This window comes from Tetrao urogallus, assembly GCF_951394365.1.
Source record: "Tetrao urogallus genome assembly, chromosome: 4".
In the NCBI taxonomy this organism is placed as follows: domain Eukaryota; kingdom Metazoa; phylum Chordata; class Aves; order Galliformes; family Phasianidae; genus Tetrao; species Tetrao urogallus.
The window spans coordinates 7,008,584-7,023,696 of record NC_136817.1 but is presented as its reverse complement, the minus strand read 5'-3'; positions in this window follow the sequence as shown (position 1 = coordinate 7,023,696).

The window sequence follows — 15,113 nt, the reverse complement described above, 5'->3', positions numbered from 1 at the left end:
TAAATTGAAAACAAAAAATGTAGAAATTAGTGACTTTACATAGAAATAACTTGTATGTTTTAAATGTAAAGTAGGAAGAACCATAATATACCAGGGAAGAAGAGCTTCAACTGACAAACTGCTACTTAAAAATTAGTAAGAATTAGGATAAAACAGTTAATTAGCCAGAAAAGAAGGAGTAAAGTTCCAGTTTTAGACATGTCATTAATTCCATCAAATCCTCCAGAAGGTTTAGAAGTTTACTGCTAAGGTTAAGAAGAAAAACAAAACAAAGATACCTATGAGCAACTTTACTTGGACAGTTTTGACCAGAACATAGACAGATCTAACTGCCTTTGGATATCTATTTGTCATCGATTGTAAAAAAAAATATCACAGATGAATACTTATTAAAAAAAAAAAAAAACAAAACTGTAGGCTGAAAATAGCCTCATACAACTTGAAAAATCAGATTTTGATTTATTTTGGAAATAGCTCATTTATATATATGGTTTTTGCTCTACGAACTGTGAGAATATAATCTCAGGGACTAATTCTGCTCCTCTTCCTCTGGAATATCAGGAGTAGCATTGTAATGGAAAAATAGTATGTGTCTACCTTTAGCAAAGGCAGTCTGGACACAGGTTATATAAACTTATATTTCTTGATGCTAGCAATATTAAACATATTTGGTGAGAATTGCATAACACCTTGAATAGTGTCCACCAATTGAATGAGTATCCTATTCCTATGAAATGGATAGTGACAAAAAATGATGAAAGGTATGAATGTTAGCATAATATTTAGGTAACTTTATCCCTTCTCGTTATTAGTGTTTGTTATCCGTTATTTATTCCATCAACGAGATTGTATAAATACATCTCTATTAAATGTGCCAATGCAGGATGTGCACTGCATGCTGTGCATGTTAAAAATGATTTAGAAAGTTATAATGCCCTTAAAATCTTATTAATGTTCTGTGTTTCCTGACTTTTCATCAATGTGACAGTACCTCAACATTCAATTGAATTGAGCAAGCATTCAATTCATTAAGTTCATTGTTACATACAGTAACAAGGAGAAAATATTTCCGGAATCCAATTTCCTGCAAAGGAGGACATTTGCCAAGCTTGAGATATGCTAATACTTGTTTTTAAAATATTTGCAAATGATTTTATGGCCATTAATAACACTGCACTTCATCCCCATGTGCAGATAACCCTCTGGAAAAAAATGCCATCTGTTCCTTTCAACAGCGTTTTGATAGTATTTATATATGGCTCTAAGAAGATCCCTCTGTAAGATTAAAATCTTAGATTTGTCAAAAAATGAATTAATTTTGTTGCCATTTGCAGATCTCATTATATTTTTGGCAGAAAGTAAAATGATTTTGCAGCATTTTCTGTTCCTTTTACAATTTTGTCAGTGTCACTGGTAATGCTTTGTAAAGATAAATTTACATCAAGTATTCAGTTTTGTGATCATTCACTCTACAACTGAGCAGCATAGATAGAACCTCAGATTCTACAAAATTAGTTGACTACACATACGTATTACAGGAGGTGGTATAGGTATTGCTTTTTTCTCATAGTAATTTACATACAATTTTTTAAAAAAGCTTGTTATTTAATGATGCCACATTCACTGATGATTCCTGAGATTACTTTTTTTAGAGAGCAAACAGGGGAAGAAAGGCAGCAATGCAGAGAAGCATGATTTCTGTCTTTGTGCAAGATTGAGCTATACAGCATTTAAAAGCATCATAGCACATAACAGATAGATAGGCAGCTGACCAAACTATGTTGGACTGGCTGGGAATACAGCTGTTTGGTTGGTTGTCTTTTTTTTGGGGGGGAAGGGGGTTGGGTGGGGGGTGTTAAATAAAACTGGATTTTCTTTCTATTCCCTTACCAGAAGTCTTCTCTGCTGCTTCAAAACAGTGACCTGGCCATGGGAGCACTCTTACAAATGTACCCATTTATCAGAGATAACCAGGTTGGGAATGACCTCTCTTGACTGTTATGTGAACTTAATAATTTCAGATGAAATGACCTGAATCTGGAAGCACTTCAGAAACAAATAACATGATAAAGGGCAAGCACGGTCAAGCAAATAGTTATTTGTTTTTCTTGTTAATATATCCTTTGTATAGTGGCTTAATAAGCAATTTTCTCAATTGTGAAGGTCAGTAACTTCTCTGTTCACCAGTCCCTGGAGCTGTAGACAGATAAGGATGTCTATTCGTTTCGCAAATGCTGTGTCCTTACTGTATGTCCATGCAACTGAAAGCACAGCAGTGTGCTCTCAAATAGGGTTCCTTAACACAGACACAAACCTGGCACACCAAACCAGTCTGGGACACTCACAATCACCATGGTGAAATGCAGTAAGTAACACGCATAGCAACAGACTAACTACTGTTCCACAGAATTGCTAACACTGCACAAGAAACCCATCCTCTTTATATTTCCTCACTATATGCCTTTTTCGCAATAATATGCCTCAAGGGATATTTGGCAATTGCAAATATCCTTTTTTTGGAGGGAATTGAATTCTGAAGGTGTTTTCCTCAATCTAGATGTAAATACTGATGTAAATAACAAGTTATTTTTGCTGCAGAGGCCTTTGAAGCAAGATGAGGTGGATGCTGAGAGATTACAAGGACTCAAGAGAACCTGGACAAGTACACGTAGAAGACCTGAACTAAAATGTTCCCCTGAATTGCAGAACTCTGGTACAGTATTTGTGGGATAATTTCATACAAATTTTACTTTCTAAGTCTTCCACTTTTAACTGTGTTTTGGTGCCAGATACTGGCAAAATGGTTCTGTCTGAGCTAAAGAAACTGTCCTTAAATTTTCATGATCCGGTTTACTATCACTAATTGCTGGTTATCATTCCTCGGGTCATTTTTATTTTTTTCTCTACCTCACACACAAGTCCTGTAAAAGAATAATGTTAAAATTCTGCTCATTCCAATTTCTCACTTCCTTGGAGAAAAGGAAAGCAGGGACAGATCCAACATTTAGAAGAAATGCTGTCATAACAGAAGCTAAGCCATTTTGTCCTTGGTATGAGGTGGGGGGAAATTACTTGATTAGTAATGTAGTAATTTAGATTCCCCGACTAAGGAGTCAAACGGTTAGTCTTCAAAGGTCTGTAAACTTACTCTGAAGATGAGGTATGACGTTTAAAAAGCATTATGACTGAAGAAAGCTAATATAAATAGAACTATTTGTGTAAAAAGCCCGATCAATGAATTATTTCAAAATTAAAAAAGCAATTGCTTTGAAGAGCATTCCATGCTCTTCTTCAAGAGATGACCTTGGTAAATCCCTGAATTGTGCCTAGAGATAGCCCCTTGGGAGAAATGTTTCAAAATGGGAAAATAATCCCAAAACCAGGGAAAAGAACAGGGAAAAGATGTTTAAATACTGTATACAGTAGAGAGCCACTACAGGGAAAATCATTATTTTGACCAAAATCTGAGTCTGACGAAGAATGGTCCTGACGACTTTGTATATGTAAAGACGACGACTGACGACTTTGTATATGTAAACAGTAAGACTCCTTTTTCTGAAACAGAATTGGCTTAGGTGGCTTAATGAGTGCAAGAAGTGAAGAAATGTTCCCCACGAGGAGTCAAAGTTGAAAGGAAATAGGAAAGAGAAGCAGAAAGATCATAAATGGGATCCCTTAGGTAATTTCGACCCCCTTCAATTTCTAAAGCAGTGCAAGCAGTGGTGACCTCTCCAGAGGAGGAGAGTGGCCGTGCTGCTGGTCTGTGCAGGGTCCTGGAGAGAGGGTGTGTTCTCGATTAGTGATGGAGTTGGAGTAATGCGAATGGGACCTGGATAGTTTTCCTTTCTCTAATACTAACCTTACTAATACTTCATTTTATCCTCTTAAGGCAGTCTTAGCTCAAAGGGAAATAGGGTAATGCCTGCTGTTTTTACTAGAAGAGAAGTTAGGAGTTTCAAGAAGAATTCCTTAACTGAGGATCCTCTAAGTGTAGCAGAACAATTAGATCAATTTATAGGGCCTAATTGCTACTCATGGATGGAAATGATATTTGTCATTGATATGTTGTATATTGGAGAAGGAAGTGGGCAGCTACACAAATGTGGGAAATGAATGCAGAGGGAAGGTTGGGCTCTGGAGGGAGGTAGAGAGAGGAAGGATCCTGAGGATAAATTGTACTGATTGTCACTGTCTTTGTGATTGTTAAATGTTCATGTCGTGAAAGTGTTATGTTATGTCGTGTACGAGGCTGTTATGGGACAAGGGGTGTCTAAAGCGATACGAGAAGACCCCCTGGGCTGTATTTTGGCTCACTGGAGAAACATTGTTGGTGAGCCAGGGGGAATATTGAATAAGATACCAGGAACGTAAATGGAGAAATGGGACCAGTTTTATAATTGAGTACCCTAATCATGAGAACAAGTGCTGGGTGTTTGTGGAAGTTGAGGAATTGTATTGTTTGATTTGTGGATTTTGAAGGCACTGGGAAAAACTGTGTTAATGGTATGTGGAAATTATGTTGAAATGCAGTTTTTAACAGTATGTGGACATGCAATTTTTGATGGTATGTGGAAATGATGTGGAAATGCAGCTTTAATCGTATGTGGAAATGCAATTGTTAATGGTATGTGGAATTGCAGTTGAGGGTACAAATAGTGTAATTGTGGAAAAACAAACAAACAAACAAAAAAAATGGCAAAAAGGTTAAGGAAAACAGTGAGTTTGGGATATTAGAGTTGGGCCATCACGAGAACACATCCCCCCCCACACTCCCCCCCCATGCGGCTTGTAAGATCAACTTGGAGTGGGAGAAAGAACTGGGGGCCAGAGCCTCCCGATGTAACTGTGAAGGGTGTATTGTGAATGCGGATGGGACGGGACATTGGAAGTGAGAATAGCCGTCATCTGCAGAGATCTTGGGAAATCCAATATCGCAGTGTGAGCACTGGAAGCCTGGGGAGAGGAGGGGGTGAAACTGAAATATAATGTTAGTAATGTCTGTGATTATGAAAGTTTGGAAAGTGAAAAGGGTTTGGGAAAAACAAGCTGAGGAAGGCTAAGTTGAGCAAGGTTAACAGGGATGTCCTTACCTAGAAGAAGAGGTAAGGGGGAGCCTGGAAGGGCTCAGACAGAATTTCACCCCCACAGGACTGAAAGCAGCTGGGGAAGCAGGATAAAGAGGTTCATTTTCTGATACAGGTGCCTCTTACTCTGTGCTACATCAAGAATTATTACCCATAGACGATTTTTGTAATAGCTGTAGGAGCTACTGGCAAGAGAAGTTTACTTTTTTTTTTTGGACCAATTAAATACAGGCTAGGAGAACAAGTAGGAATATATAAATTCTTGTACATGCCAGGTTCTCCAAAACCGTTATTTGGGCATGACGTGTTAGAACAATTGAATGTAGAGATTAAATTCAGTAGAGACAATTGTAGCTACTTGTCAAGCAAGACCAATGGACTGAAAATTTTAAGTCTGGCTTTAACACAAACTGGGAAAAGCAATGTTGTACTCCCAGAACTTACGTAAATCCTAAATTGGGTATACACAGGATTGCAGGCATCAGGGATGCCTGACAGAGCCAAAAGTGCAGCCCTATGAAAGTTAAGTTAAAGATGGGAGCCAGCCCAACCAGGGTAAAGCAATGCCCTTTGAGGATACCAGATTGTAGGAGGATAAAAGAAATAATAAATAACTTTTTGGATTTTGGATTACTAATTGGATAGAAATCTAGATACAACACCCCAATCTTGCAAATGAAAAATTGGATGGCAAGAGCTATAGTTTGGTACAAGATTTGAGGGCAATTAATAGAAATCTTGAATATATACAACTCATGGTGTATATGTTTATTAACCAAGTTAAGGAATAAGTAGGTGGAGTTTACCGTTCTGGATTTGAAGTATACCTTTTTCTGCCTGGTTTTGCCAAAGAGAGTGTAAAATTATTTGCCTTTGAATAGGAAAACTCAAATATGGAGAAAAAAAAAATCATAATTAAAAATAATAATAATAATTCAGTTAACCTGCACAGTGTTACCCAGGGTTGTGAGAATAGCCCAATGTTTTTTGAGAACTGGTCAACTCGTGAGCCTGAGATTTGGGTTCGCCATCTCACAGTGGAACTTTACTCAAGTACACGAATGCTACAGTAACAAAGGACTGTGTGCAATGGACTGTGAGCTTGCTGAATTCCTTGATTTAAATGGCTATCAAGTTTCTCAACAGAAAGCACAACAGATCAAAGAGAAGGAAACCATTTGCTGAACACCCAGAACACCAACGCAGATCTGCCTCCAAGCCAGCAGTGTGTGACTGCATGGAGACTGCCTGTGCCAGCTTGTCAGACCTACAGGAGGAACTGTTGGACGATGCTGAGGATTCCTGGATTCATCGACAGAAGCAGTTTTGTGAAGACAAGGAAACTGTAAGGCAGGACGTGCAGTAACTGCTACTGACAAGGTAATTGAAGCAAAACCGTTATCTATGGGGACTTCCACTCAGAGGGCTGAAATAACTGCCTTGACAAGAACCTTAACTATATGGATAGGTGCTAAATGTGCTTTTGGGATGGTACCCACTCATGGTGCCATCTGGAAAGAGTGAGGATTGCTTACACAGAAGGAAAACAAATTCAGCATGATGCAAATCTACCAAAGAACATCATGGCTGTTACACACTGTAAAGGACATCAGAAGAGTGACACTGTACAGGAAACTGGGAATATGATGGTGGATCAGGTGGCAAAACAGGCAGCTGAAGGAAAAGAAATTGGAGAACTGGCTTTAAGTCCAGACGGTAAACTCAAAATATCTGAACCTTAGTCGGAACCTTTAAGGTACCCTAGAAAGGATAGGAATCTAATTAATGAAGGGAAGAGAGCAAGCTGACAGATGGGTGCATACCCAGATGGACATATGGTTGTGCCTGTTAGTATTTTATAGAATTTGGTTCTAAGGGAACATAATAAAACATGGGGGGTACAGACCCCAGAAAGTAACTGTACAATCCTAGTACCAGGAACAGGGTACAAGTGGGGCTTGTTGGAAAGGGAACCTTCCAGGGCAACAATCGCAAATTGATTTTTTTTTTTAACTGCCAGGAAAAAGGAGGGTTTTGATATATGCTAGTTCTAACCAATACCCTCTCAGGGTGACCAGAAGCATTCCCTTGCAGGACCAATAGAGCCAAGGAAGTAACCAAGGCACTTTTGCAGGAGATTCCAAGGTTTGGGTGTCCTGCAACAATACCCTTCAACCAGGGAACTCATTTTATTGCAGAGATTGTCCAACAGGTCAGCAAGCGTTGGGAATAAAATGCTGAATATTTCAGTGTTGTTACATCTCTAATCCAAGTACAGTATTGCAAGGTACTGTTTGCAGGTATTAGTGCAGATTGCCAACAAATTAAGATGAAAGAAAATATCTGGAAAATGATTTTAAGTGCCGCAACCCATTTGGCACTATATAAATAAATTAAACGTATAAATAAATATAATAAATATTATATTAAATTGCATGGTTAAGAGGTAGATTTTGGCATATTTGAAAAAATGAATGCTTATTTTTCCCTCTTGTTTCATAGTTGGAATAGATTCCTTGAAAATTTTGCTGTCTTTTCTTGCCAGTCTGGATAATAACCTTTAATATACAGACGCATAAATCACAGACACAAACACACACAACTATAGACACACAAAATCCTAAACTTGATGAAATTATTTAGTGAGCTTGACTGCATTCTTATGCATCCTTTTCACATAACTGTACTGTTTGTGCAATAATATTTCTATCTGAAATATACTGATTTACAAATTCACTTGAAACAATTTACTTGAAACTAATCAAATAGAAAATTGCTTAGTGAGCAGAATAAAGATGTGGCTAGCAAAATGTAAAATCAACGCATTTGTTACATTTTTTTTTTTAATTCAAACTTTATCTAATTTTCTGCCTGCTCAACGTAAAAATGCATTTTACGTATACATTTTTTGCTTTCATGGTAATACATAGTGCTAAAGCTAGAAAAACCTCTGGACTAATGCAGTACTGCAGCAAACAAATGCACCAAAAAAAACCAAAACACACCACAGGCATAAAAAGCCCCAGACATACCAAACAACAAACAATCCACAACTGGACTCATTTTATATCCTCCCAAAAAAGTAAAAAAAAAAAAAGAGTCTCAGTTATATGATGTTTGTGTATTTTTTTTATAAATCGCATGTGGCAACTTCATTTAATGTAGCATTGTAAAAAAGGTCAGAAAACGGTTCTATTTGCTGCCAATTTTCATCTGGAATTCTAGGTTATTATTCCATACTACTCCCACTATGAATTCTTATTTGTGAGTAGGAAGCACGAGCTGCTGCAGAGGGACCAAAAAGGTAATGATCAAAAACTCCCAAGTGCTTGACGAAATCTGACGAGGGAAATTAGAGCTCTGCATTCACTTCTCTTTCTTCTAGCCTGGCAATGCCATCAGACAGCCATACAGACTTCTTTGGGAACAGACAATGATTTTTTCTACATTAATGACAACTGTGGTGTTGCTTTAAAAAAAAAAAAAAAGAAAGAAAATCCATGGTCCATAACGAATCCTATTGCAGTTTAATATTTTAATGTTTACGACAATATGTCATTGGCCCTTCAAATAAGACAAAGTTATTCATTCAGCATGTAATGAAACTTTGCTATACAACATTTCAACAATATTAGAGTCCCACAGCTACACCAAAAAAGTTCATGTTTTCAAATAACAAAAAGATTTATTTTAAGAAAGTGTAGTCCTTCATAGCTCTACGCAAGCTGACACACCAACTTGTGCTCAGCCCCAGCTCTGTTACCTAGATTTAAATGCTGAGAGTACATGCAAATTTGGACAAAGTACCTTTCATACCTTATTTGTCTAATCTAAACAGTATGTTCCTACACCATCCAAAGTACAACAGCTACTGCTAGAGGGCTTGTGTGCATTATCTTTCCTATTGCAGACGTAATCACCTTGTTAGTGCCTAGGAAAAGAAAAAGTTCTCTTAGTTCAACCTAGAAGGCAAGGTAATTGAGTGCGAATCTGTATTAACTATAACAGATTGTACAACTGATATACAAGTTTGGCAGATATGCTTGGAAAACTCCCTGGGTTATGTACATTCCCCTAATTGGTGAATGTTTGAAGAGCTATATAGCATTCTTATTATGTCCACAAACAGATCTTGATATATTATGTCATTACTTTTGAAAATCTGGGCACAAATATTGGAAGTCCCTGTGCATCTGGCAAGAAATGTATGGGAATTGCAGTGATTGAATTTGTACCAACATGCCTGTATGTGACCATCTTATATCTTTGACATACATTATCTGCTTGTCTGTCTGCCTATCTACCTGAGCACGCAATTGTGAGTGCTTAATAGTTCTTGCATTTCAGTCTTCATACAAATGAAAATGTTCAGCATCTTGAGGATTGGACCTCCGTACGTATGTTAAAAATTTCTAATGTAAAAAAACAAATCTACAGAATATTGCTAATTAGATTATTTCTTCTCATATTTGACAATCCTAATTAAGCTAATGTTTAAAACAAAATGATAGTTACTGAGTGTTTATGGTTGTCTAATCTTGCTTTTCCACAGTAGTGTTGAACAGGTGTCTCTGTAATCAGCTTCAGAATTAATTTAACAGTTAAGACTTTCTTCTAAGTGCATTTGTCTATCTCTTCTTTATCCACAGTTGAGACTTTTCAGCCTTAGCCTTTTTTTTTAATTTTATTTTTTGGCCATATGGTGTATTAGATGGCTTTTTTTTCTTTCTTCTTATTTTTCATTAATCTTTCAACAGACCAGATAAATGCAGTTCTATGCCTCTCTCTTAGTCTCTTAACGCTTAAACATTGCCTTTTTCAAGGAAGAATTAAGATCCAGTTCCAAGGAATCCAGCTTTCCTAAAGCAAGAAATCCAGGGCATTGGAAGCTGTTGCATGACTGAGTCCTTTGCAAGGTTCAGATAGCAAATATTTAAGTACACCTCTTTGTTGTCTTTTTTTCTGTCTTTAACAGCATTTCGTGGAGTGATGTTGTCACAGCAGTAGGCTGTGATTAGGGTGTGTCACCTTCTCCTTTACGGTGTGATTTATTCAATTCAGATCCTTTTCTTTGTAAAATTTCCATTCCTTTCATTTTCTGTTCACGTGAGCAATAAACCATCTATGATAACAACGTTGCAAATGAAGCAGCACCCACAGGGGAACAAGCAAACCTTATTTCCTATTGATCTATATACTTTGCAAATTCCCTTCGGTGCGCTTTTAAAATTAATCTATTTTGGTTACCATTTTCCTGATGAAATATTATAGCATTAAGTTAGTCCTTTGAGAGACTCTCAGAATCTTTTATTTCAGAAGATGAAATTTTGCTGGTTCTTTTTGCAGTGACTGACATGCAAAAGCTCCACAAGCAAAACCATTGAGAAGAAAAAGATTCCACAGACAAGTATTTCAGCTAACACGAAAAACAGAAGAAGGGTCTGCATATGCAAGCAAACAAAATCCAAGCGAACGTATGTAAATAAGGAGGAAGAATATGAGAAGCATTGTGTTTTTTGGGGAAGGTTAGGTTTAAACTAATCTAATTTAATCTAATGATAGATTAAATAGACGTTAAATATGATGTGTCCCATGCAGTAAGATATTTAAGCAGTGCAAGAAGTGCTAAAATTAAACAAGTCTGCTTTGCTTAGTGTTATAAAATCTTGTAAAAAAAAAAAAAAAAAAAAAAAAAAAAAGTAACATGTAAACAATGTTATCATTTTTTTCTTATCTGCTCAATGTTCTTTTCCAAAGGAATAACTGTCTGGGCCTATCTTCGATCAACAAATACAATTATTACAGTACTCTTTTTCCTAAAAATAAATGATATGGAAGAAATGTGGTAACTTGGTGATCAAGACAATGACAAATTATATGTTTTTAAGAGTGACCGTTCAATATAAAGCTGGCTTCCAGTGTATGTTTGACATTGTACCCTGTCAGTAAGTAAATCTTTTAAAAATCTAGTCATTACCAGAGTCCTTTTGAAACCTCAGAGAATCTTATTAGCAAAGAATTTATGGCGATTCTGTATTGCTTTCAGAAAGGTGCAATACAGTTGCAGCTGCAACCCAGCGTGTATAACAGCTGTCCTTACAGTGTCCTTGTATTGTATTGGTGACATCCAAGCAGCCCCTTAAAATGCATCTGTGCATGTAAATGCATGCATGTAAATGCATCTGTTCCACATTTAATTTTTGCACTCAGATGACTAACTTATCTGTATACATGTTAGTATTGGATGTTTCAGACATTACTTATTGTACGTAGATGCTTAAGAAAAAAATAAAACAAAACAACAACAACTTTGCATATGTCACAAGGCCCTGGTTCCCAGCATTAGCTGTTCACAATACTATATACACATATATATTTTGGTAAACCACTTCAGGTAGGCTAAAAACAAAACTGGAGTTCGCTCTGAATTTATGCAAAAGCAAACAAGCAGATTAAATGCTTAGAAACAACTTCATTTAGTACTGGAAGATTGCCATTACTGTTTTACCAGTGCTCTGACAACTTACAGCATATATCTAAGTCTAACGCATCACTGGCTCTGACATGCTAAGTCATTTCCTTCCCCTGTCATGGGTATAATGTGATGCTAACAACAGCCAACGCACGTCAGCTGTGTTTTGTTAAAAGCAAGTGATCAGCATGAAATATTATAATTTTAATTTTTTTTTTAAGTTGGTCCTAACTATGAAATCAGGAAAGATGAATAAGAAGCTGTTGCCTCAACACCTGTTGCCTCATCAATCTGAGGGCCATTTCAAGTTCCAGTTGTAAAGGAAAACATATTTAATATAAAGTAATTCCACAAGCAAAATGGTGATGTGATGGAATTTGAATTTTGAAAGTACCTTTTGTATTACTGACAGAAATTGACAACACATCTGGAAGAAGCAGGGAATTGGAGAACTAGGATTTCATCTTGTGGAAAACAGAAAATCTTAGGTTAGCAAATTGGGTGAGGGGCAGCTGAAATACTGTAAAATCTTCACTGGCTACACTTTGCAATCACATACACTTAAATAAGTTCTTGAACAATCTTAAACAAATTCTTGTGTTATTATGCTACAGCATAGTACATAGTAAAAAGAAGTTTGAGTAGCTGCTTGACATTCCTTGCTAGCATTTCTGTGATGAAAAGCACCAGTAAATTCCAGATGTGCCATGAATACTAGGTTCCCAGCATCTCCTGACATCAGCAGAAATTACTGTGATCTTTCTCTTCTGTTATTAGGAATCATAGCAACAAGTATAAGTCTTAACTGCAAGATTTCAAAGCTCTCGCAAAAACTATCATTTTTATGATTTGCAGTTTTATAAATTTATGAAATGAAATGTTTATGCATGATCTGAATTTCAGAGAGAACACAGTTTAGCAAAAGGAATCTAGAACAACTCCTCCCTTTTTTGTTAGTTAATGCTGGAGTTTTGATCATAAAGGTAAGGTTGTCTGATTTTTTAAAATTCATTTTTGTTCTTATTTCAATAATCAACTAAATTTAAATTATTACATATATGATAAATTATCGTATAGTTACATAGTAAACTATAGGAATTTATCATGTATTTTTAAGAGACATTTTGCATCCTAGGAACAAATATTTCAGAATACACAAATGCACTGCTTTCTCTTTGTTTTTCTGGGCAGTTATCTTCCCTGTATGAACTTCCTACTTTTCCTTTTGAACTAGGTTTGCTTTAAACAACAAAATACTGTTCAGCTCATCTCTTTGTCATCTGTTTGCTCCTGTTGTAACATTACCAGTTTAAAATCAGAAATAAAGACACACAATTTTAATTTTTTCTTAACGAGCACATTTACTATCTTGCATTTTGCAATCTGCTCAAGCTATAACTGAATAAATAAGTGAATAAAATAGATTATGAAAGTGATTAACTCCTTGAACTATAGATTGCAAACCATTTCAGGTTGTCCATGGAAGCATTTTTGCTCATGGGATATTCAAGAGTTTTGGCAAGAATTGGGTTTGGATTACTTTTTTTTCCCATTACATAGAAATCTACGTTCTAAAAAATCACAAAATGCCTGAGTATCAATTACAGGGCTAAAAATAGATTAAATCAACTGTAGAATTTTAAATGGTGTTTTAAGATTCACAGGGAAAACAACGTGTGTGTTACAGAGAAAGTGCAACCTGAAGGTACAATTCAATAAAATACGCTTCACTCAGCAATGACTAGAACAGCAGAAGATCAAGACGGTATTTCCTGTAGTTCTTGGTGACCTCATATAATATTGAAGCCTAGCATAAGTTTTATTGTTGACTTCCGGAAAATATTCTCAAAGGAGAAGATATCCTTCTCTCTTGAGGATACATTACTCTTGGGGCTACCTGGTTGTTTTATTTTTGCTGGAGGGCAATACAGAAAAAAATTCTTGTCAGTTTTTCTCGTCTTGAAAATGATTTCATTTCTGAGCCACTTAAACTTTTTTCAAGGCTTTCTGAATTAGCTTAGTAAACAAAAACAAACAAACAAACAATATGTATATATAAAGAGAATCAGAAATGCAGATACTCCGAGGGGAAAAAAAATGCATCCAGTGACCGAGGTTGTTGTTCTTTGTTGTAATTTTGTCTGATGAATCCATACGGAGTGACACAAGCCATCTCTTTGGAACACATCACTCCTTTCAATCTCTGTAACGGTGAACTAGTTCTTAAATTGCTGCACAGTTTTCTTTATGGAATGAAAGGCATTAGAACAGGAGAAAGGGATACCAATTCTTTTTCAGAACAAAACAAAACAAAAGATGATTCACTCTTTGAAAGGACCAGCTCTGCTCAGAACCTTTTGTGCACACATGTGAAGGCCAATGCTGAATGTCAAGGTAGTAGAAATCCTGACAAGGGAATAGTGGTAGTTGCTAATTGCCAAAGGGTTTTGAATAGACAGCTCTTACAAAAGATACATAAGCAGCATTTCTCCTAGTATCATGGCATGTACTGTATAAAATGAGATCTGTTGTATCTTAGCTGCTAGAAGCCCTGTGAACCAGAGCCTGTTGTTTGTGTGCAGACGGGAATAAAGCCTGAAGATGTGGTTATTATGCCTTTGGGCTGATCAGCTGCAGATATGAAGGAGCTGGAGCTACTGAGGGACATGCTGTTCATCGCTCTGCTCACTGAGCAGGTTGAGGGCGCTGGCTGTAATCAGTGCAGGCTTTCATCGGCGAGGAAAGAATATGAAACAGAGCATCACACACTGAAATAGACACACTGCATCAATGCAAAACCTGTCAACATGTATGATCTAGGATAACATTTCCCCATTTGATCCATAGCTACTGCTTAATGTTAAAACAAATGGAATTATGCTGTTTTACTTCAGGATAAAATAGTTTCGTAGTGCTTTGATAGCCAAAACTGTGGGAGATAAGGAAACACTGCAGTCATGCATAATTTGCATGAAGACTGAAATACCAATGTAAATAATTTCCCTGCCATTTTTCTGTGATCTGCAGCACAGATTATATGAATTTCTTAAGTTTTACAACTATCTGTTGTTGTAGTAGATTCAGGAAAAAAAAAAAAAAAAAAAAAAAAATCCAGATCTATCTTTTTCCCCTTCCTAAATATAGGCAGGTGCTTGCAGAGCTTAGCTTTCTTCAAAATGAACACCTGCATCAGGAAATTTAAATCTAAGTTTTAAACTGTGTAAGTAAAACTGAAATCAGTGAGAGGTCTGCAAAACTATAAAAAACTTAGCAATACTTAAAGACTTTTACACAGATTCTGTATTTCAAGTATATATTATTATTATTATTTTTAATTTTAGAAACATATATTCTATGTCTTTTAATTGAGATGGGAATTATTCTATGATCTGGCAATCCTCTTTAAAGACTTTAAGCTCTTCCTTACTTAACTTCAACACCATTGAGACTGTCTGGCCTAATTTGTGCTTTTTACTGTGAAAGCAGACTTGTTGAAAAGCAGCTTTCTTAGAAATTTTTGCACAGCTATTAACCTCCATAGTTTCTCATTTTGAACA